The sequence below is a fragment of the Leucopleurus acutus genome (genome assembly GCF_964270905.1).
Source record: "Leucopleurus acutus genome assembly, chromosome: 3".
Taxonomy (NCBI): Eukaryota; Metazoa; Chordata; class Mammalia; order Artiodactyla; family Delphinidae; genus Leucopleurus; species Leucopleurus acutus.
Window position 1 is genome coordinate 156,559,761 of NC_139145.1, and position 25,933 is coordinate 156,585,693.

Below are 25,933 nucleotides of genomic sequence, written 5' to 3' on the forward strand. Positions count from 1 at the left end.
CGTCATGAAATTATCACAGTAGGTTTAGTGAACATCCATCATCTCATGTAGATACACAATTTAAAAAATAAAATAAGAGTGATGAGAACTCTTAGGATTTACTCTCTTAACAACTTTCATATATAACATATGGCAGTGTTAATTATTTCTGTCATGCTGAAAATTGTATCCCTAGTACTTATTTATCTTATAACTGAAAGTTTGTACCTTTTGACTGCCTTCATCTAATTCCCCCTCCCACACCCCTGCCTCTGGTAACCACAAATCTGATCTTTTTTTTTCCCCTGAGTTTGCTTGTTTGTTTTTGAAATATAGTTGATCAACAGCACTGCACTAGTTCCTGTTACACAACATAGTGATTCCATATTTCTGTACCTTTCAAAACGATCATCACAATGTCTACTGTCACCATATAAAGATATTACATAATTATTGATTATATTCTCCACACTGTACTTTTCATATATGTGACTCTCTTATTTTGCAAGTGAAAGTTTGTACCTCCTAATCTCCCTTACCTATTTCTTTCCTCCCCCATCCCTCTCGCTTCTGGCAACCACCTGTTTGTTCTCTGTATCTATAACTCTGTTTTGTTGTTTGTTCTACTTACAAATGACCCAATTATTTCGAGCACGAATCACCTTCTTGTAATACCTTGCCAAGCACAGAAACACACACTAATAATTTCCTACTTTCCATTCTCATTCTGTAGGTCTATCAAGTTTATTAAGTATATTACTTGCTTTCCTAGTTATCACTAGTGACAATTGTAACGATATAAAACCACTGCATTATATTGGTCACCATTCTTCAAGACTTCAAGATTTTCATAGCCAACTATTGTTATGGGACCACCTGATTTCTAGGTGCAAATGTCTGTTTTAGTCAAGATGAGCTATGATACACTATGCTAACACACCACTCCGAAATCCCAGGGAGTTAACCGAGAAAATTTAGTTCTCTAGCATACTAAAATATCTACTTAAGGTGGATGCAGGAGGAATGAGGGGAGCAAGTGTCTTTGAGCACCATAGTTACTCAGGTAACCAGAATAAAAGATGCTTTATCTCTGCAATGCTTCCATGAGATGGGAAGACAATGTGGCAGCCCAGGCACTGCCTGTTACACTTTCAACCAGGAGGGGACACATATCAATTCTGCTCATATTTTGCCTGAGAGAATAAGTCAGATGGCAATTATGAAGTGTGAAATGGTGGAGAAATACCCTCTTATCATATGGGAGAAAGCAGAAGCACAGAACATACTTAATGTACAGTTTTAATGCCTTCCACTTCTAGTCTTTTCTGTCATTTAATTTAAATCTGTTAATTTTATGAATAGAATATACAGACTTTATGAATGTAAATGGCCATATAGATGTAAGAAAATGCTGAACCAATTTTTTACAATAAAGAGAAATTCAGTTATATGTGCTGCAATGTAGTGGTAGTTGATGGTTATTAAAGGCAGAGTTAAAAGGCAAGATGCTATGCCTAAAACAGTAGTTCTCAACATGCTCAGTTTTTCCTATCAGATTTTCAAAGGATAAGAAATCAGAACTATTTTTCTTCATATTAGGTAATTCTACTAAATTTTTAGTTTATCTAATGATTCTATAAAGAAAATGTAAAAGTATATTTTTCTCAACATTCAACTAAACCCAAGAACTGGTATTATAACTTTCACTTTTATACCTCCGCTGACTCTGGGGATCAAATATAAATACTTAAGCTTCCAATGGTTTATATATGCTCTGAGTTTTTAAAGAAAGGTAGAGTCCTGTTAGGTTCTTGAACTTTAAGATCAGGGTACTTAACAAAGTCTCAGGACTTAATCTATTTCCTTTTGATTCATGAATTCAAGGTGTACATAGGTGATTATTAAGGGAAAGCTCTTACCTGATAGTGAAGAGAATTGTTGATTTTCTCCTTCTGCGTAAACAAAATTATGTTCACTTGGAGTGATGAAGTACTGTCTTTAGGTATTGGTTCTGTGTATAATCTCACTTCCCTCCTGGTGACAGTCAAGGGTGCTTTTTAACTTCCTTTCTGTTATTCTCCGTCTTATCCTGTTCAAATAATTTTGTATTTGCCTTTCACTTCCTTGTAAGAGTTGCTCTGTTGCCATCTTGGTAGATTAAAAAAAATTGCCACAGATTTTCCTCTCCCATCAAAAGATATGATTTTTTCCTCCCCTCTTAAGTTTGGATTGCCACAAAGAGTTTTATTCAGTGACCAAACATGACCCAAGCAGAATCTTGAAAGACACTTACTTCCTCCTTGTGACATCATCTCTTGCTGCACTTAGGAAGCCCTGCCACGACCACCCTGTGAAGAGCCATGATATAGGCTGCAAAATAACGAGACGTGTGACAAGTCACCCCTGTCATCTCAGATAAGACTCAGACAGTCAAGGACTCAGTCCTCTGCCCCCATATGTACCGATACATCAAACTCTCTGATCTTTGGGGGGAAAACAATGGAACATTGAAGGAACTGGTGCCTTCTCTTTTGGCCTCTTGCTTGCGTTATTTCAGTGAGTGAATAAAGGCTTAGTTGTTACTTTTAGTTTGGTTCATTGTCCTAATTACCACCTCAAAACTTGGCGGCTCAGTGCTCCCTCTAACACTTTCAAATTGATACAGCCCAGGTGACATATGATGGCAGCTTTAATCTGTATTCCTACCAGTCATATAAATTTGATAATCACACTCAAATCCAATAATGAAAACCAGCGTCATCCTAGAAAATAACCCATTTTTAGAACCCTGGCATAGCATACTTATTGAAATTTTGGTGTTATTAAGAGTATAGTAGGCATTACACATGTGTATTTTGACAGTGTCTTTTGTACCACCACAATTTGGAATAATTAATATTTTGGGAATTTAAATATGATGGCAAAATACAATTCTTCAGTGTACTATGGATTATTTATGTTTTGATCAATATTCTCTTTATAGATCTTTTTATAGATTTAAGGTAGACTATCACCTAAAACCTACCTTAAATTTTTCTTCTAGGTTCATAATTCATAATATGACAAATAGCTTGGAAAGTTCTCTATAATTTCCTATTTTGCTTTATGGTTATCGTAAACTTTCCAAAAGATTCTTCCATGTGTGCAACTTCAGTCAGGAAAATGAAAGCTGAAGGCTTGTACCTCTACTCTGAAGTTATCTTTTGACAGGCACCAGCATATAGAATGTAAAGGAGGTTATCTAGGTATCCAGTACTTACCAGAAGCAAACAGTAAAAGGCTAGCCTATTGGAATTTGTTCTAACCACCATCTCTGAGTAATAAGAAAGTAGTAGAATCAACCCCACTTCAATCTCTATTACCAGACCAGGCATATAATTACATCGGAAAGATAAAGATACGTTCCCAAACCTAAAGACCGAACACTGTTTCAGAATAGCAAATCTTTGCAGTGGGAGGTGACACAGATATTTGGCATAAAATAATTTAAATACTGTGGTCACTTGTATCTGCTCTGTAGGATTTACTTTAAATACCCATCCACTTGATTTCCCACCTGTCTTGTGTGAGAGGGTACAGATTCCAGAATCTGATGTAAAATTCCCTGGGTGGAGTCAGGAAAGGCTTGTATCCCAGAGCCCTTCATTTTTAGTTGATTTAATTACTGATTCCCCAAACCATCCTCTCCAAATGAGTTGGAGCTTGAGAAAGTATAGTAGATCCAATTGCAGCTTGTTTGGTGAAGCAGTGTCTCAACTATGCAGTTAGTTTTTGAGGGTAGGCATGGCATGCAGATTACCCTACTCAGCCTCCTTATGACCTGTACACATATAATTGCAATTTCTGTTACCTGCTGCCCTGTAATTTGTCAGATCCCCCACTTTGTCCATTTCCTAGATGTGCTCTCCTTGCTCCCTGTTAGAGGAAGTGGTTGAAGGTGTTCCAGTTATTCCTGGTTTACTTTGGAGAGCATTTTTACCCTGTTGACACGTGTTTTATATAAGAAGCATAGAAGTACATTCCTGGAATCTAAAGCTAATCTAGCTGGTGGTTTTTGCATCAATCTCTCCAACATCCATACTTATGTAGACATTTGCTCTTCAGTCTTTGGGTAAGTGCCCCACACAGTAAGCATGTTATCTTTAAAATCACTGTCCCCGCTTTTACTTCACTGGACATTTGGCTATTCTATCACCATCACCAAGAAAGTATTTGATTCCAGATTACCAGCGCAACTGTATCACATGTACTAGATTTATAAGTGATTAAGTCAAATATATCTTAAGATATATCTGAGATTCTTAAATGATATCATTTTACACAGATTCATCCATTTCTTCATTTAATGCACACATAATTCACTAGATATTTATCAAGCTCCTATTCTACTGAATTAACTGTACTAGGTCCTGATAATTCAAACATTAAAATAAGTTTTTTCAGTTTTTTTAAAAAACATTTTTTGGAGTATAATTGCTTTACAATAGTGTGTTAGTTTCTGCTTTATAACAAAGTGAATCAGCTATACATATATGTCCATATCTCCCCTCTTGTGTCTCCCTCCCTTCCTCTCTATCCCACCCCTCTAGGTGGTCACAAAGCAGGGAGCTAATCTCCCTGTGCTATGTGGCCGCTTCCCACCACCTATCTATTTTACATTTGGTAGTGTATATATGTCCGTACCACTCTCTCACTTCCTCACAGCTTACCGTTCCCACTCCCCGTATCATCAAGTCCATTCTCTACGTCAGTGTCTTTATTCCTGTCCTGCCTCTAGGTTCTTCAGAACCACTTTTTTTTTTAATACCATATATATATGTTAGCATACGATATTTGTTTTACTCTTTCTGACTTACTTCACTCTGTATGACAGACTCTAGGTCCATCCATCTCACTACAAATAACTCAAGTTCGTTTCTTTTTATGGATGAGTAATATTCCATTGTATATATGTGCCACATCTTCTTTATCTATTCATCTGTCGATGGACACTTAGGTTGCTTCCATATCCTGGCTATTGTAAATAGAGCTGCAATGAACATTATGGTACATGTCTCTTATTGAATTATGGCTTTCTCAGGGTATATGCCCAGTAATGGGATTGCTGGGTCATATGGTAGTTATATTTTTAGTTTTTTCAGGAACCTCCATACTGTTTTCCATAGTGGCTGCACCAATTTACATTCCCACCAACAGTGCGAGAGGGTTCCCTGTTTTCCACACCCTCTCCATCATTTATCCTCTGTAGATTTTTTGATGATGGCCATTCTGACTGGTGTGAGGTGATACCTCATTGCAGTTTTGATTTGCATTTCTCTAATGATTAGTAATGTTGAGCATGCTTTCATATGTTTCTTGGCAATATGTATATCTTCTTTGGAGAAATGTGTATTTAGATCTTCTGCCCATTTTTGGATTGGGTTGTTTGTTTTTTTGATATTGAGCTGCATGAGCTGCTTGTAAATTTCAAGTTTTGGATGCTAAATATTTTTGTGTTCCTATAAATCCTAGTTTTGTTTTGCGATGCAGTTAATCACATGGAAACACTTTGATCCTTTCAAGACTTGCTTTGCAGAGTCTAATTTTACTTCACCTCCATAGTAAGATACTATCCCTCCCCATCCCCCACCCTGATTCCCATCCCCATCTTCTTAACCAAGAGAGACCATTAAGGTTAGTTTTAGTAAATCTTTTGACTTAGCCTGGAAACTCTTTCTGAGAAGGAGTCTTGAACAATCATAGACCTCACCTAGTTTGTTTCCACTGTCTCAGAGACTATCATTCTGCATTACCTGATGTGCAATGTCTAATGACGGTTATTTCATGTTTAGTCCACATGTTTTGGTTATTTAATGGAGAGTAAATCTACTCTATCTTGGATGGAATTGGAAGAGTTGGAGAAGAAGAACATTAGAATTGCACAGAAGAAAATGAAACTGTATAAGAACCTCTGTCTCCCTGTCTTGTGAAGCAAGACTTTTGCTTTAGTTTTCTAGGCTTCTTCAGAGTCTCAGAAAGCTAGCTCAAGAGTTAATGATTAAGAAAATATGAATGTTTAAAAACAAAACATAGCTATTGATCAGAGGAATTGCTAACAATTTAGAATTATAAATCAGCCACATAGCAGAGTCACAAAGACTCCCAGTTCCTTTTGAAAGACATAGATAAAGGCCTGACACACAGCACAACAACTTCCGTAAGTTGTTATAGAAACCAGACCCGCACCAGATGTAAACTGCTGACCTCAAGCATGTAGACCCCAGATGGTTGGAGCCAGAAGATTGATGATACTGACCCTTGAAACCTCATTTTGTTGCTTCATTGCTAACCAAGCAGAAGACCATGCTCGAGCTGATCTGCAGCCTTCACCCCTACTGTTGCCTTTAAAAACTCTACTCTGAAAACCATGGAGGGGTTTGGGTCTTTTGATCACCAACCTTAACACTGAACATTATAATTGTGTACTATTAAAATTATGAAATTCACACATGAACACACACACACACACGAGAGAGAGAGAAATTATAAAACCTCAGAACTGAATAGATTTAGTTCATAAAATTTAATAGTGGTTTATGAAAGAGTTGTGCAAATATAAATATGTATGATTTATTGGATATCATATACCTTGGCAGTCAGCAATTTGGGATTAGACATTTTCTAGCTCTCAAAATATATTTACTAATAAAATCCTGTTATTAAGCCACAAAGGAAACCTCAAAAAAATTTTAAGATTTTTTTCTGTACACTATATATACAGCTACAAAACTATAATAAAAATAGTGAATAATGCGTGTAGCTTTGGAAAAACTATACTGTATTACATTATCAATCATAAATTGAAGGAAAAGTCAGGAAAAAGAGGTTTTTTCTTGGGGGGGAATGGTTTATTGGAACAGAAAAAGATAAAAAATTCTAAAAATCAAAGCATGTACTATTTGTCTTGTATTTTAGATTTCAAGTTTTCATTTGACATTTTATTTTTATTAAGGTTAATTTTTTATATTGTATTTACTGTAAAGATCTACATTTCTTTACTTTGGTTATTTTTTAGATATAATTATCTGTCACAGAACAGTTAGGTAATTTTATTAATACTTATGACATATAATTGTGTGATTTTTTAAAAGAAAGGCCAAAATAAGTAAACGATTAACCAGATACATGAGGAAACGGTTAAAAATGGCCTGTGCAAAATTTGAAATTTATTTAAATTTGTGGGTTGTATTTAATGAGCCTATTCATACCAATTGCTGCTCTCCAATGTTCATTTGAAAAAATAATTGAGACATGAGATTAAAGTTTTTCATGCATATTTGAAATATGAAAAGATAGAGTCCCTGGATGTAGATTCTTCATAAAGTAAGTATAATTTTCTAGGCTGTTTAGATCATTTCAATTCATTTGTTTGGACTTGATTTTCTGAAAGTATATTAGCAATAGAATGATTTTCCACTTGGACAAGAATATAAGTACAAGATGAGCATTTCCTTAAAAACATTGAATAATAATTAATGCTGTAAGCTTTACAAACTTCTTTGCTTAATTGTACTGTCTTTTCTATAATAGGATGATAGTACTAACCAACCATCAGTAGGGAATGTGCTTTTGAGCTGTTTTCTTCCAGTAATTAGCAAGGTGATTGAATATCCACTAAATAAAGTTGGGGAATTTGCAAAGACCACTTGGGAAAATGTGTGCAATAAACAGCATAGTTTTTCTATAATCACTGTGCTTTAAACCTAATTAAACTCAAGAGAATCTAATTAAATGAAGGGGAACAAACAAAGCAATAAAATGATTTGCAGATGAGTTTGATACTTGTAATCCAAACTTCTTTAAGAGTTAAACCCTCTGATTAAAGTTTTAGGAAGGGGTAAATGGACTGCTTGCAAAATAGCAAACTCTGAATTTCAAATTGAATTGCAGATTCTACTATTAGATGAAATCATTAAAGACAACTTGGGGAAAGAATACTGATTTAAACACTGTCAGTGGTTTCATTGGTTCAAGGATATTTATATTATTTGCCTCCTTTCTATATTAGTATATATAATATATATTGTTTGAAAATTTTTGAACTCTACTATAGCACCTCAATAATTTAAAAAAGGCAATAATTCTTAATGAGATAATTGGAGCATATATAATAAAATTTAAAATTATTTAAATTAACTAAATAAGACCATTAAAATTAATGAATCAAATATTTCAAAAATCTTGAAAAAAAATTAATACATACTTCTTTCTTCTGAGATTTTCATTTGGAAATTAAATATTTATAATGTGTGTTTTTACATAATGACCACTTATCTCTAAATAATTCCAAGAGCCTAGTCATCTTAAAGAAGTAGTCTTTGCCACAAAAGGGGTATATAATCCAAAAAAAAAGTATTATGACTTCATCAATTAACTCAAATGCCATTTAACTCTTCAGTTTGATATTTTTAAAAATCAATGTAAAGGGTAGTTAGCAAATGGTGAGAGAAATTGTTGAAAAAAAGGTCATTATTAGTTTATGAACCATGGAAATCAGATATTCTATATCAATTACGAAGAGATTTAATGGAAGTTGTTCCCAATATTATCCCATAGTAACCTATAAATAAATAAAAACCATCACACATTTATTTAATAGATATTAATATCTCTTGTGAGGACAACTCAAAATGAAATTTTAAATATTATGCTGCTGATGATAATATTCACATATAGTATAATGGTATTAACAAATCTTAAATGCCTATTGTACCTGTTTTGCTCAGTTGGTTATGGAATTCCTATTTCGTTATAAAGTAATATTATTTTTTGTAAATTCCCATTAGGTGCATCATAAAATATAAAAATTTAAACCTTATGGTAAATATATGTCTATTAATCATATATTATGTGTATCTGTATATTTTAAAAAGTAACAAATCTCAGTTCTAAAAATTAAACAGATTTAAATGTGCATGTTAAAAATTAAATCACAGATTGACATTTTAGGCATATATCAAAATATAGTTAAATGATATCTTATTAAAAATTCTACTGTTAAGTTGTTCAAAATAATGTACCCTTCTTTTGTTAGAGCTATGACTAGCACTGAGTGAGACAACCCAACTGATTTTGCAAGTGTATGTGGATTACTTCTAATTTATATTCCACATCTGTATTACTGATTCACTCACCAGTTTTATAGAATGACAGTTTCATCAAGAAAAAATTTTGAAGATACCTGAATTCAGTATGGCAAAGCAGAAATTTTATACAGCTTTTTCCTCATTCATATGATCCTAAAACAAATGAAGCATAAAGGAAAATGAAGCATTTGTTCTATATTTGATGAAGATTAGAGGTGTCTCTATCTCCACATGATGCTAGATGACCATGAAAAATAGGGAGAAAGAGGAAATAACAATGAGATGATGATTCTAAACCTGGTGTGTGTGTGTAAACTGGTTTACATGGAATTAAGTCATGTTTCAGGAATTGGAGGCATGGTGCTACACGGAAAATGCAGAAAATGAGAGTGTGGCAGTGGAAAAGGAGAATTTGAAAGAGCATCAAAGTTGACCTTTATATCTTCTCAGTTAAATCTCGCACAGTTGAGTGAGGAAAAGCTCCTCTACTAAGCTAGACAGAATTCTGTTCTCTGGAATATCTGAAGGCTCTGAGAATGACAGTGGTAAGGTACCATGATGAAAACAGGAACGATATACCTTTGAACGGTGAGGAAACAAGTTCTCTTATCCACACAAGACCCAAATCTCATAGGCAGGAGATTGGAGGATATTTCTATGGATGATCTAAATTGCTCAAGAGAAGAGACCAGTAAGTAATGACAACTCGAGTTTTCCAATAGCAGAAAATTACCTGTATAATTTGATCCATGTAAAATATGGTATACTGGCTCTCTTCTCTTAGAATTGTAATATATATTCCTCAGAGTCCCTTGCATATAAGGTTCTGGATTAAAATTTAACTTCACAATGTACTAAATTTTGAAACACAGAAACGGGTGGAAATTATCTGTCTGGTACTGATGCTAGACAGACAGTATTGTAAAATGTAGTTGTTGAGAAAGTTTTTGGCATCCTGATCCAGGAGCAAAATGTCTAATCACTATCATCATAGATGTTCAAATTAGTTGTAACAGCAGCAGTGACTTACTCATCTCTACTTCAGGTATCATCATGTGCCCTTGAACTAAACAGTGCAAAATATCAAGCTGCCTTGTCTTCCTCTAGACTTTCAAACAAAGCTTTAATTACCTAATCCCTTCTGTAAATCCCTTCTTCACCTGACCCGAACTGATAGAATAATTAAATGCCTACATTGAAGACCAGCAGTGTACTCTTAGCACTTCCAGTACACACAAACACACACACACACTCAAACATATGGGCAGAGATTCTAGTCTGTTCTTTTCTGCTTCACAATTTAGTATGAATGAAAAAGCAGTGGACTCATACCATTTCATCTAAAATTTTAACTGTCATAATAGTAAGAAAAATGTTATATATAAAATTGAGTCAAGAACAAAAATATTTAGAAATATGGAGGTATATACCAGTTAAAATACCTTTGTGGTTTGAAAGTGTTTGATTGTGGAAGCAGAAGAACTAAGAGGGACACTGGGAGGTTTATGTGAAATTTCAACAATATTAGAATTTTCAGATTATTTACCTGATGAAAAATTAAAAGAAAATACCAGAGCATTGTTGCAATTACAATTAGTGGACCTGATTGCATATGTAGCTACATTAATTGGAGTAAACACCAGAAGTTCATGAAGTACAGCTTTAGGACTGTTAACATCTCTCCATTCTCCAAAGCATTTAGTATGCCACAGCTTGAAAATTTTTGAATTAACAGTAAGAAAGAAAAAAAAAGTATTCTGAGTGGTTAGATATGAAGAAGATAAAAATAATATGGGATCTGGATGCTAGTGAGAAGTCTTCCCACTGTGACTCTTGACAGAGAGTAATTGACTGAATGAGTGCAATCTGGGGACACTCAGCAGATTAAGCTCCTGGGGATGGGTGAACTCTGTAACCTTCTTCTTGGTGACTGCCTTTTGTAAAGAAAGTCTAAATATCTGAAAAATTAGTTGCAAAAGCTGCCTGGCAATGGTGTAAAAATAATAGAATTTTATGTATTGTTCTATGTTGACCAAACTCAACTCAATTCCATTCTGTCTCTCCCATAAATACAGTACTCTTCCAAAAAATAGATTAAATAAAACATTTAAAAGTTATGTCCCTGAATTTTATGCTGGTAAATAGTTTACACTAATTATTAAATATATTCATACCTTTATGTGCTTAAAATGAATAACTTCTTATTTGTAACATTGTGGTAGCAAGGTAATAATAATCTTATTAGTCTGAAAAGACTTCATCTCATTTTAAAATTATGTTATCAACCCCATCAAACATATTTTTAAATGTTGGTAGAGATTATCTGGTTATAGGGCATGAAGAGGCTGAGTGATTATTCCCACAGAAGACACTTGAAGTTTACAAAACAAAAAAATCTTGAAAACATATTTGAAGGACTTGGAAAATGAGCAAATAGAGGGTAAAACTTTAAAAGAATTTACTATGGAAAGATTGCTAGTGTATCAGGTAAGAACTGTGAGTTTATGTTTGGAGTCCTCCCAAGACTCCCCTCAGATGGAAAAACATAGTTTTATAAGCTCAAGAGACAGATAATAGAGTTTAGAGCAGCTGGGCCACTGGAAATTTAAAGGGAACGTTTTGGAACTGAGAAAGCCACAGTTTGAAATCCAAAATCTGAGTATAAACTCTATTCTTATCCCTGGCTAATTGTTAGATTTTGCATGCTGTGGAAGTCCCCAGAGAGCCTGGTGAAAAAGTAGACAGAAACCGATACACACCTCAGCAAGTGGAAGCCTTCCTGGATTATGTCATATAGCTATTCTTGGTTCTTGATATATATAGGGAAGAAATATAGGCAGGACCCAGCAACAAAAGAACTGCAGAGACCCTGAGTCCAGCTGTCTTGAAGTCTGTCCAAATCGTTAATTTACTGGCAGTCTGTGAAGTTGCAGGAGAAATCCCCACAAAGAGAAGCCTAAAAAAGAGGTCAGATTACCTAAGGGAGACATCCATAGGAAAAAAATCACATTGTCATTGACATGTTACATATTTACAATGTCCAGTTTTCAACCAAAAAATACTAGACGTGAAAAGACACAGAAAATTATCACTTATCATCAGGGGAAAAAGTAGTCAATAGACAGTGACTCCATGTGCCCCTAGATATTGAATTTCACAGATAAATATTTATGAAATGTTCAGAGAATTTCAGAGAAAGATAATATAATGAGAGAAGAGTCAAGCACGTTTGTATTAGTTTCCTATTACTGCTGTAACAAATTATTCCAAATTCAGTGACTTAAAACAATACAAATTTATTATTTTTTAGTTTGGGGATTAGAAGTCCGAAATCAGTTTACTGGGATAAATCAAATTGCCAGGAGAGCTGGTTCCTCTGCATGCAACAGAGAAAATCCTTGTTTTGCTGCTTTCACTTCTAGAGGCTGTCAGGATCCCTTGGCTCTTGGCCACATCACTCAGATCTCTGCTTTTGAGGCCACATCACCTCCTTCACTATGTCAAATCTCCATTTACCTTCCTCCTGTAGGGACACTGGTGGTTATATTTAGGGCCTATACAGATAATCCAGGAAACTCTCCATCTCAACTGAATCACATATGCAAATTACCTTTAGCCACGATATACAGTGGTCTCAGATTTGGCAGATTAGGACATAGATATCTTGGAGGGACGCTTATCACAAAGCTGAAAAGAAAATATAAATAGTTACCAAGTGAAAATTCTAGAGCTGAAAATTAGGTGTGCTTTTATAATGGTGTTATACCAACTTCCATCATCATTCTTTGTGACACAGAGATCTATATGAGTAATAAGGTGTATATTCTTCCATTGAATTTCTCTTAGTAGACTTTATTCTTTAGAGCAGTTTTAAGGTCACAGCAAAATTGAGCAGGAAGTACAGAGATTTCCCATATGAACTGTGCCCTCATAAAAGCACAGCCTCCCCCATTATTAACATCCCACACCAGAGTGGTACAGTTGTTACAATTGATGAAACTATTTTGATGAATCATTATCACCTAAAGCCCATAGTTTACATTATGGTTAACTCCTGTAATTTTACAGATTTTGACAAATGTGTAATAATATATATCCACCATTATAATGTAATGCTGAATAGTTTTCCTGCCCTAAATATCCTCTATGCTCTGCCAATTCATCCCTTCCTTCCCTTTCTGCTTCCCCCTCTATATTCTATATTATTGGACTTCATATCTTTGTTGTGTCAACTCAAGTAGCATGAAAATATTATACAATGATCTCCTTTAAAATAACAAGTAAATAAAGAAATGTACAAGATAAATACCAAAAAAGGAAGGAAAACAACCCCTAACTCTCCAGCTACCACCCTATTTCTTTGGTTTTCAAATGCAAATCATTACCTTGTATCACTTAACAGTTTTCTCAACTCTCAGGAGTATTCAACATTACTGTGCACCTCATTGCACATGAACTATGCTGCTCACTGGACTCCTCTGGGCTCCTCCTCTGTTCTCCTGGCTCTAATTATGTATTTCTGGATGTTTCTTCTCAGTCACTTTTTCCTGTTCCTTTATCACTTGACTGCTAATTACTGTTTTCCCAGGCCTCAACATGGGCCACAACTTTTATCTCGCTCTACTTTTTTTTAGTTGATATTATCATTTCCATGTTTTCCATATTATCTACATGTTGATGGATTCCAATTAATAGATATTTCCAAGCCCAACCTTTTGGCCCTTTTTACACCAAATCACTTACTTCTTATCTTGATCGGTTGTTACATAAGAACAGCAAATTTAACATCCAGAATTGGGCCTTTTGTTTTTAATAACTAATTCTGTCCCGTATCCCATTTTCCCCATTTCAACAAATGCCACTACCATTCACACAGTTGTTCAAGTAGAAATATTTTGCTTACTAGCCATGTGCCAGGTATTTTGTATGTCTCACTATTCTTTACAACATGCACCTTTTCAAGTTAAATATCATCATTCTCATTTTAAAAACTAGGAGCTTATTGCTCAAAAGGCTTTAGAAAACTTTCTAAAGGTCACATAGCTTTTACCCCAAAACACTTAGCTCCTCCAGTTCTATTTTCCACTAATAATTATATAAAAATTCAATGTAACTGATTTTAAAAGAAACATAATATGACATGATTTCAAATTCATTTTTCCCTTCAAGCGAGGCATCTGGATTTCTGGTCATTCATTCTAGTAATTATTCCATTGCTCAAAATATTTTAAGCTCCTTATTGCATATGACTGTACTTAGCATTGTTTTTTAAAGGATCAAAATGCTAGAAAATATATGTTTTTAAGAATCATTCTGCTGTGGGAAAGATCTAGAAACATTCAGATACTAATACAGAGTTTTAATTAAAAATAATGCAAAAATAAAAATTAAAGATGCAGTTTAAAGCATTGAAATATTTGGGTATGTTCATGTATGTTTGTATTCAAATATGTGTTTTTTTTCCCCAATGTAATCATTGTAAGAGGTATGTGTATATTCCAGTGATGATCCTTTGCTTAAGTGTTTTTGCTAATTGTCTTTTGGAATTGTCTAATCTGATAGTTTATTAGCTATAAAAATTATTGATATATTTGTATTCACATCTCATATTTGATTATAAAGTCATCTATCCTAAATTACAAAAAAAAAGGACTTCTCTAATTAGTCAGGCATTTTTATCTACCTATTTATGTCCTAAATTGTACGGAGCAAAATGCAATACAGTTGGGTATGAGAAACTAATTGGTTTTAATTACTAATTTAGAGCCAGTAAGGTACTAGTTATGTTTTCTCCTGTGTACTATTAAGAAAATGAGTTCCTACTTGGCTGATTTTTTTTTTTTTTTTTTTAAGGACGAATGGTTGCTTACAGGCATCATATAGTGCTTGTGCAACTTTTCCTGCTGAGATGCTATCAATAGACTTAGAGCTTGAAGGAGAGTAAACCTCACATGTTCTCAGGAACCTCTTCTTCCTGCTTTTTAAAAAGCTGCCTGATCTATTCCAGAAAGGAAGAAGGAAAATAAATCTTTGTCTTAATATTCTATACCTTTGCAGAGGTGAGGGCTAATTAAGATAATATTAACAATCTTACCTTTTTTCAAGGGTTTGTTGTGTTCTAGCCATTCTGTGCATTTTAGAAATTTTCCCTAATCCTTTCCTTTCTGTACAACATTCTTCTGTGATTCCTTTTGTCCTATTTTAATGATATTCAAAGTGAGACTTAGGTTAAGCAAATTGCCGGAGTTTAATTAACTAATAAGTGAGTAGCCAATGATCAGACCTAGGTCTGTCTATTTCCAAATCCAAGGAAAAAGGCTTAATTTGGTTTAATCTATCATTTCCCAAATTACTTAACTAAAGAAAACTTTGTTTTTCTCCATCCTAATAATCAATCAATACCTGTAGAGGTAGTGTTTATGACATGTCCTTGGGAAAATGAAAATTGCTTTTAACTTACTCATTTTGAAGTTAAACTTAAACGAGGCTATGTTAGGTTGTTCGTCCAAGGACATAAAGTTAGAACCAGAAAAGCATAGCACCATGCCTAGAACATAGTAGGCATTCAGAATATTTGTTTTTATCTCTCTTCTTGAAAAATTTTTGTGATTCTCAATGTAATACCTTTCCACTATAACACAACTTTCTTAAATGAAGTACTAGTAATAAAGGACTAGAAATGAGTTATCTCCATAAAAAGGAAAAAGGGAACTTAACTATCATTTGGGATCCTCTTATTTCCTGGATTGCTTGTCTACATCCCTTTATAAGTATTGATTCATTTAGTTTTTTTAAAAGATTCTGTGGAATAGATATTTTTTCTCTTCTTTTCACAGATAAAAAGACTGAATGGTGTTATTTTTCAAAAGAAATAATTTATAAATGAAATGTTTCCTCACTTGAACCCAGATTTGACTGGGTTCATACTCAGTAATCAAAGAAAGAGAGAAGAAGACAGTGAGTTTGAGAGCAAGAACAAAAGTGAGAGGAGAGAAGAACAGTAGGGTTTTCTCTTTAAGTAGGTAATTTCCTATCTTTTAAATAAAGCACCAGAGTAAATTAAGAGCAATTAACCTCTCAGACCAATCTCTGTCTCTCAAATTGCTGTAGTCTCAACACCTATTGCAATAGTTATGAATAAAGTCTCCCTTACAAGCTTTCACAATTGTCAAAATATTTTTTCATAGGTATTAAGGTTATTTGGCAACTACAAACATGGAGGCTGACGGTTTATGAAAAAGTACTAGGCAAATTTTTATAACGATAATACAGATCATATGGTAGTAAAAATATTAAAATGACAATTAAATTTGGCAAGGATTCAAAATTAATAAAACTGATCTGTGTGAACCAGGGCAAATGTGACCAGAGCTCATTTGCAGAGGAGGGCAGTAAATGATAGGAAATATGTGACTGTACATGATATTCAGTAAATACATGATTAAAGGAAGAGGAGCATGGAGAATTACCTAGGTGGTTTGGTTGACTTAGAGTAATCAAATTTTAAAAGGAACAGAGCCTTTTGTTCTAAGAAGAAAATTAGGACGACAATTGTTTTATGCTACTAATTTTTTTGCTTCTCCAATTCATTTATTTTTGAAAGATCACATACTTATTTTAGAAGACTTATTTCAGTCCTAGATAAATGGAGTGTCTGGCCACCCATGACAGTCCCCATCTTTCTCAACTTACATGCATAATTGGAAAGCAGCTGTACTCTTTAGATCTTAAAGTGATTAATAATTTGCATGGATATTTAGAATTTGATGGGTAGAACCATTTAAAATTTTTTATCACTTCCTGTTGGTTCATATTTCAAAGTTTTCACTCTCCATACTTTTATAGCTAGTTTTATGGCACCTACAATTATGCTCTTTTGTCCCCACAGAATTAAAAGATATAATACAACAACTTGAAATTATGAACACACTCATTAATACATTTCTTTGTATCAAAAAATATAATGTAATCCATAATAATCAGATCAGTTTGGAAAATTCTTAAGGGTATGCCTAGATATACGTTACCTGAAAAAAAGTGCTTTTCACATATTCTAAAGGGTATGGATTTTGTAAAATCAGGCAATATATTTCATATTCAAAAAGTTCTATTCCCCAAATCAGTGGATTTTAAATATTTCCTTTCAGTTTTAAATGATTGAACAAGGTGAAAATAGTGTTTCGTGCTCCATTTTGGGGTCTTAACTGGAATTTTTAATTACAATTTGGGAGACTGCACCACTTCTACAAAAGAAGAATGGGTAAGTCATGCAAATGTTTATCAACAAAAAGAACATGATTCCTATACATGTTTTATTTCCAATGATAAAGTGTCAGGTTTCTAAAATTAAATTGTATGTATATACTAAAAGATACATGGGATGAATGATATCTTTCCTGAGATTTGCTTCACATTTTTCCCTTTGTGGGATCGGTGGTGTCAGAGTAGGTATAAATGAAACAAGATTAACCATGAGCTAATAATTGTTGAAAGTAAGTGGTGGAGTACATGATGTTTTTAAAATATATTATTCCCTTCATTTTTGCATTTTTTGAAAAAGTTAAAAAACATCTAAGTGGCATTTGATATTTTCATGTAATGGTTTCTTCCTCTTTGATAAATCAGATTTTTTAATTGTTCTTACAAAATTAGATTTTTTTCTATAAACTATGTTTCTAATATTATCACTTACATCAAACTCCACCAACCCCAGCATAATATAACATTCAACAGTCCCTGCTTTTCTATCCTGAGTACAGCTTCCACAGCTGCACACAGACATCCTGTGTTCAAATCAAATTTGGTCAATTCAGTGGCGCTTGGGAAAAGAGACTGTTTCTGTTTTGGTACACAAGGCTTTGTACTTCCTATCTCCTCATGATGCTGCACATTCCCTCACTCAACAGACCCCAGCCCACCAGCCTTGATTAATTCCCCACCCCCTGCATGACACTCACTGCAATGCTTTTAGTCTACCCTCTTCCTGACTTACTCTATTATTTTTTCCTAATACAACATAAAATTGTTATTCTGTTTCTCCTTAGGGTAATAAGTAAAGTCACATCTTCTTCATCTCTCCTTCATAACAATTTAAACATTTCCTTTCTTAGCAATTTTCAAAATTTATTATAATTTTCTGTGTAATTGTTTGTCTGGCTAAACTGTGGTTATATCATTCAAAACTGTGTTTTGTTGGAACTACCAGTACCCTGCAGATCGTATGGACACATATCTTTAATTAAAACATTAATGAAAGTCCTTCATTCAGTAGCTGCCTTGGGCAAAGAGGATGTTATATCAGAAAATGCAATTACATTTTAACTATAGAGTAGCCTTAATTTTTTGTGTAAATTTATTTTGTATGTGGCTAGGAATTATGTATATCAAATTACATTTTTATTTATTTATTTATCTTTTAATTCAAAAAATGGTCTTCTGGAGAATAAATGACAAGGCAGGGTTTAACTCATGACCTTGCATTGTAGTTCATTGCATTGCAAGTTCATGAACTTGCAAACTCATAAATTTTCAAGGATATGTGAAAGCAAGCTATATAAGACAGTTAATAAACTAAACTCATGGGGTCACACTTGCTGGGGCATGAGAAGTGCTAAGAAGTAAAATATGTTGTAAACAGATGGCTGAATTTTTTAAGGAAGTTCTGCTATATCTATTGGCATAAATGGGAGACCTGTTTTCACAAGATAGCATTTGAGCAGAGCTGTGGCATTAAGTGAGAATGCAGGTCAAGTTGCTATCTGGGCAAGAAACTAGACTAAAGGGATTTCCATTACAAAGGCCCTGAGGCAGGGTTATGATTGGGAGCTATAAGGAAAAGCCAAAGGGACAAGGTGGCTAAAGCAGTGACAGATATTTCTCTATGAAATTTTGCCAGTTTTTATAACTTTAGCTGAAAGGAAAAAAAGAAAGAAGAAAGAAAGAAAGAGTCCTAAAACTATGTAATAGAACGTTATCTCCACTCTACATCATTTCCACACACACGTTTGATTTTTTTTCTTATTATTGTAACTCATAAGAATAAGCTATAAATGTGACAGAAGCTCCTTATTCCTCAATTAGTGAGACACCATTAAAAACCCTAGTGAATTTGCCTGCTGGGATAATGTGCTACTGTGAATGCCGTTTTAGTTTCTAAAATGTTTGGTAACTGTCTATGTTGACATGGTAACATTTGTCCTGTGACTAATTTTTTAATGAGTGTTGGTTTACTTTTGTGACCCTCACTTTATATGCACTTAATTGGAATTGATCTGTCAAAACTGTCTCAAGAAACCTGGAAAATACATTTTCTTTCTTATATGGGTATTGCATACATTTGAAATCAAAGACAAATGAACCCACATGTTTTAAAATAAAGTTAAATCCCAAGATCAGACAACAGAATGAAAACCAAATGATGATTTGGGGGAAAATTGTATGATTTGTATATTTAACAAAGTTGGTTTAAGAATAGCATACTTTAAATAGAAATAATATATCATAAGATATTTTACTTATTTTTTCATTAAAATACTTACCTGTAAAGACTATGAATGGTGTTGGAAAACCTTTTGGCATTTTCTTATGGAGTTAAACATGTACTTACCATATTAACCAGCAATCTTACTGGTTACCCAAGTTCACACAAAAACTATGTGTGGATGTTTAAAATACCTTGATTCATGATTGCCAGTCCCTTCAACTGGTATATGGGAAACCAGACTGTGATTCATGCAATTGAATACTACTCAGTCATGCAAAAGAATGAGCTATTGAGACACACAATACAAGGATGACTCTCAGATGTCTTATACTAAGTAAAAGGAGACAAAGACAAAATACAATATATCACATGATTCTATTTCTATGAATTTCTTGCAAAAGCAAAACTGTAGGGACAAAAAAATTGATCAGTTATTGATAGGAGTCAGGGATAGAAGAAAGGATTCCCTGCAGAGGATCACAAGGAAGGTTTTTGAGGTGATTCACATTATATATTGTGATTGTTTTGGTAGATATATGAATGCATATGTTTGTCAAAACTCATTGAAATACACAATAAAAGTGGTGAATTTTACTGTATGTAAATTATTTTTAAATGCCCCCCCAACCAAAAAGAGGCACAAAGAAAAGCACAACAGTCTGTTAAGGGGTAAAGTCCTCACAATAGACAGCTGAGAATCTAGTGCACATTGTGTATGCTTATTACTAACTATAATCTAGCAGGAGATAAGGTATTACGGTAAAGATTACTATTTACGTAGGTTCCCTCAAAATTCGATCTAGTCACGTGTTGTTGTACCCAATGGAGTGAGAGTTGGAGAAATGTGTGGGACTGCCTGGTTTAGCATACTTTCACGTTCATTCTCCTTCAGATAGCACAGGGCGACTTTGGAAATTGTGTGTTGAAGATATCGGAGCCAAAGATGGAAGTTGTTTTGTATTTATGGAAATGAGAAAAGAAAATCCTCTGTCGTAATAAGCCTTTGAAATGTTTTTGGTTTCTCATTAATGCTGCTATTATTGTCGTAACTTATACATAAACTTTGTTAAAACTCCATTCTGACTGAATCCATTGGAAATTTTCATTCATTGATTTACAAAAGCAAATGATCAATTAATTCAGGTTCTGTAATTTAGAAGTGTGTCTCCCCTAATGTTTGGCTATTAATTCTTTATATCACTTGAAACATTGTATTGCTCCACAATCCCTTAAAAAAACATCCTGCTGTACCTGGTGGATTTTTCAATCTGGATATTCTTGTATACCTCCTATTATTCACTCATTCATCAATTGTTCACCAAACATTTACTGTTGCTTAATCCAAAGCATATGAATTTGTCAGTATTTACTTCTATTGACCTATAAGCATGATAATTTCACATAGTCCAATCATAGTTACTTTCTGTAGGTATAATTATGTAACTCATATCTTTTCAATTGTTTAGCTTTTCTATTTCAGGAACGATGAGTTAATTACACTTTTCAGGCTAAATATCTTGCAGTGTTTTCTTTTTAATAGAGAATCTTTGTTATGTAGATCCAGTCCATTTAATTCCAGTTCTGGTTTACATGAAGCCCAATTTTTTTCTGTATTTTGAAAAGACTTCTGATAATTCCAGGTAAATGATAAAGAGCTAAATCATTTTCTACAAACACAGTCAGACCTAGTTCTTGTATTCTTATCTTTACATATTGCATTTCACTGCCTAATCCCCAGCATTCTTGTCATTTAATTATGTTACGTGCAATTTCCAAAAAAAGAAATTTGCAAGCATATGTAAAGGCAAACTATACAAATAGTGTAATTTCCAGTGAAACTTTTGTCCAACTAAATTTTTTATATTCTGGAATTGTGAATGATGAGCATTCATTTTTGAGAGGGAGAAAAAAAATCAAGAAATTTTCAAGCTGATTGTTTTTACATTGCTGTTATTATGAGATCATTTTAGATATTTGTGATCTTTTATCTTTATTTGATAAAAGTCAGCAACTCTTCATACATATTAAATTTGTGAATAAATTGGCAGACAGAAACAAAAGAAATTCTAGTGATTATATTATTTTTAGCCTATTAATCAGTCATAAAGAAAAGATCAGATAGTTCAAGTCATATTCAAAATGTTTAATTTTTGCTTTTTATTACTTATAATATCTCTCTGTCTCTCTCTATATATGGCACCATAGACAACTTATAGAAAATATAAGACTATGTTTTGAATCTCAGAGTTTATTTATAGCAAGAATCAAGCTCAAAATAATATGACATCAACAAAGAAGCCATGAAAAATGGAGTTAGTTATAATTTAAGTTGCAAATAATATAGAGAAGCAACCATTAGATTATCCAGAAGTTGTCTCCTTGTATTGATTATTTTTTCCCGTCAAGACTTAGCATACTCTTTCAGGTGTTGTAGAAGCTTAATAAGCATTTGCTAAATGAGGTGATTTTCTAAAGGTCAAGGTAAAAATAGACAGGACACTGACAATGAAATTAGAAAGGGTAAGCCATAAGTAATAATTCCAGAAACAGAGAGAAGCCACATCTAGACATGTGCATGGAGAGATCTTCCTGATCTGGTTTCCAGACTTTTCTTGGACTCTTCTGAATGTGGTGCTTTCCTTGATGCACCTGGTATCCTGTAGATGTTATTCAGCATTTGGTAACATATGACTAAAATGAGTAAGGCAAAGAGAGAGAAGCAGCAACAGGTGCTGGAAAGAAAATGCAGTTTTAATGTACAAATATGAAAGATATTCTCATCTTTCTATTTATCATACTATCACTTGTTTTTGAACTTAGATTTCTTCCCATTTTGTAATAATTTTATGAAATATCCAATAGAGATTTATATGACTTTTCTTAGTTTTTATTCAGTTATTTTTCTTCTAAAGATTTAAACCACTGAAGTTTTTTTTTTTTAACCTTTGTTTTTAAAGTAATTTATTTAACTGTAAGTGTATATAATTTACTTTCTAACAATAGCTGTGTTTAGTAGCTGGCTCACAGAATACCTGAAAATTTGAACAGAAAATTTGACAAACACACTGGCTCCAGCACACCCCTCCAAGTCTTCCCTCTAGACTCGCCCAGGGCAGGCCCTGTCTTCCCCCAACGGACTCCCTGGTCTGGACCCTGCCATCCGGCTAGGACCTTCTTACTCACCAAGAGGGAGAGGATAATGCCCACCCTCTGCCTTTCCCAGGCTTGGAGGTGGACCACTGAAGTTTTAAACATTAGTAAGCTTTGATTTACAGATTAGGTAACAACTCAGTGAAATTAGATGATTTGCCTAAAGTCATAGAATTAATAATAGTAAAGTCTGTATATAAACAGGATGTCTGTATTGGGTAGAGGGGAGATGGTGAATTGTTGCAAGAGCCTTTTGTGGTGAGTTATTTCTGTAACTTTATCTGGGATCTTCTGCATAGAAGCAAAGGAAAAGCTAAGACATAGTTTATTTGGAAGGGTCAATATACAATGGCAGGTGAGAGGGAAGGTGGTACAGGGAAGGGAATGCAGCCAAGAGAAATACATTATGTAGCCAGTTACATGGAGTAATCCTGCAGGACCATTCTGCATAATGATGCAGAATACACGCCTTAGATGTATTGTGGCCAAGAAAAAAATGGGAATAGGAATATTAGTATCTACCCATCTATCAGACATTGCTAAAGGTCTGTCCTCTTCAGGGACATTGTTTCCCAGTCACTTCTGTCCCATCTGTAGATTCACAGTGTGGATTTTAACAAGCCAGGATATCCTTCATACAGTGATGTTGTACTAACTACTAGATGTGTGATCAGAAATTCTAAGGGGATCCAAGCAGTAATTCTGACAGGTCTGGCCCCCCAAATGCATGACTTGTATAATGCTCATAGATACTTTATGGCATTGGTACTATTATTATTCACACTACACATGTGAAAATCAAAAGATCTGGAAACATTTCATAATTTTGTCAAGGTCACACAGTCTGGAAGTGGAATAGACCCAGGACTTCTGCTTAAGTCTCTGAGTCTCAAGTCTATGGTCTTAATCACTTTTTTAACAAGTCTTCAAAGATGTTAATTCATTATTCAGACAGCCTCAGAATACTCCATGGAAAATCATTACACCCATACAATATGCTTGGATGTTATATTAGCTCATATACAATGAATACAGAAGATAGGAGTAGAGTTGGATTGTAAATAGAAGAATATATTAGCCTTAGGAACAATTCTAGAGAGGTTGGCAAATGTAGAGGAATCATGGCTATACAGAAAACATATTTTTGAAAATTAAAAAATGTATTGCAGTTTCGACAGGCAATACATTTTCGAAAAAATGTATTGCAATTACAAGGTGTATATTCTTGTACAAATATTACTGTTTGGCCTTGTTTTTATCCCACTTTGAAAACCCCATTATTATGCTCTGCCTTACAGTTACAGAGATGACAAGTTGTCTGCCCCATGAAGTATAAAGGAGACAGGCAATGAACAAATAAATAAACAAATAACAGGTGAAAATAAAAACATGTTATGCTATAGGGAAGGATGAAAAAAAAAATCCTTTATGTTGGGAGTTCAAGGAAGGAATCTCCAAGAAAGTGAGATTTAAGATAAATGAGAGAATAAGCCAGCCACGAGAGCACATCAAACAGCAAAAGTAGTTAGTGCCAAGATCCATGGCAGAGGTGAGTTCCCTGTGCTTAAGGAACAAGGAAAGACAGGTACCTCCCCTACCCTTTGAATCACTTTAAACAGAGGGTAGGGGAAGTAGATGAGGTGTAAAGTTAAGCAGGATTCTCATCTTATATTGTGTAGAGCTAGATAATTCACAATAAAAGGTTTGATTTCATTCTGAACAAAATAAAAAGCTAATAAAGATTTTGAAAAAGGGTAATAAACAATATAGTATCTATTTCTCTATCTATCTATATAATTCAGGATTTAATTTTGTCTAGAAGGGGAACAGTGGACATGAATATATGTAGGTAAATTTGGGAAATGATTTTGAGATAGAATAAATAGGAATTAATTGTATTTTGTTAACATTTTTAAGAAAGATGAAACACACTAGGTAGGAAGAGGAAGAAAGAATGAAAGAGGAAGGAAAGAAAGAAAAGAAAGAGAAAGACAACACTGTTATCAGTGAGGCAAGGAGTATTGGTCTATACTTTGTTTTGTACAAGTTACAAAAGCTTGATTTGACTAAATTCAATTTTTTCTGGACAGTGTACAGAATCAAAGACATAATGACAAGAAATAGAAGAATTAGGGAAGTGAAGACTTTTCCTCTCTATCTTTCAATTTCTTGACTGATTTTTTTTTTTCTGTCTTCCTGTGAAGGTCTTCAAGAGGCCTGACTTGGGTCAGATACCTGTTCTGGATTAATCAATGAATCAGTGTGTTCAGGGAAAGGAAACTATAGTTTGATCAGTGTAGTCATATGTTCATTTCTGTGTGTAGGTAGAAACTTTCCATATTCAAAAGACCGCTTCACTGTCACTGTCACTTCACTTCACACACACTTACTATAGCATAGGGAATAATCAGTTCTGCATGGAAAACTCAGGGAAGTCTTGTCTAAGAAGTGACATCTGAGCTGGATTTTGAAGGAGCAAATAACTCAGTTCAACTCAATATGTACTGAAGGCTTATTAAATTCAGGGTATTCTGCTAAGGTGCGGTGAAGCATACAGAAGTGAATAAAGTACAGTTTCTTCAATACAGGGACTTAACAGTCTAATGAAGGAAACTGACATATACACATAAGCTGCTGTGGAAGTTCTCTTGACATCATTAATTTTAATCCTGAAACATACTGGGTTGTCAGGCATTCTTAAAAGGCTTAGCTATTATAACATATGCAGCAATGACTTGGGACAAGTCCCCTGGATAAAAATTAGCCCATGGAGAATGGGCTTAGCTATAAATTGGCAATATATCCATTCAATAAACAGTTACTGACTACCTTTGTGCCCAGAAAAAGACAAGGACCAGTGAATATCGATATAAACATTTAGTATGACTTCATCAAAGAACTTGTAATTTACTGAAGGATATGGACTAATTATAATTCAGTTAAATTCATACTTTGAAAGAGTGTTATAAATCACAGATGGTTTATAAAAAGGGCTTTCAGTTGCATAGTAGTCATGTGCTCAGCTTATTTTTTCCTTACAATGACCCTCATAAGAAGGTGCTATTTTGATCACCATTTGCAAGTGTGAAAATCAGTGTGTGGAGAAGTTAATGAATGTGCTCCACAGAGTAAGTGGGAGATTAGTATTTAAAATGAGGTGGTGTGGCTCCAGAGTCCGTGCTATGAAGATAAGAAA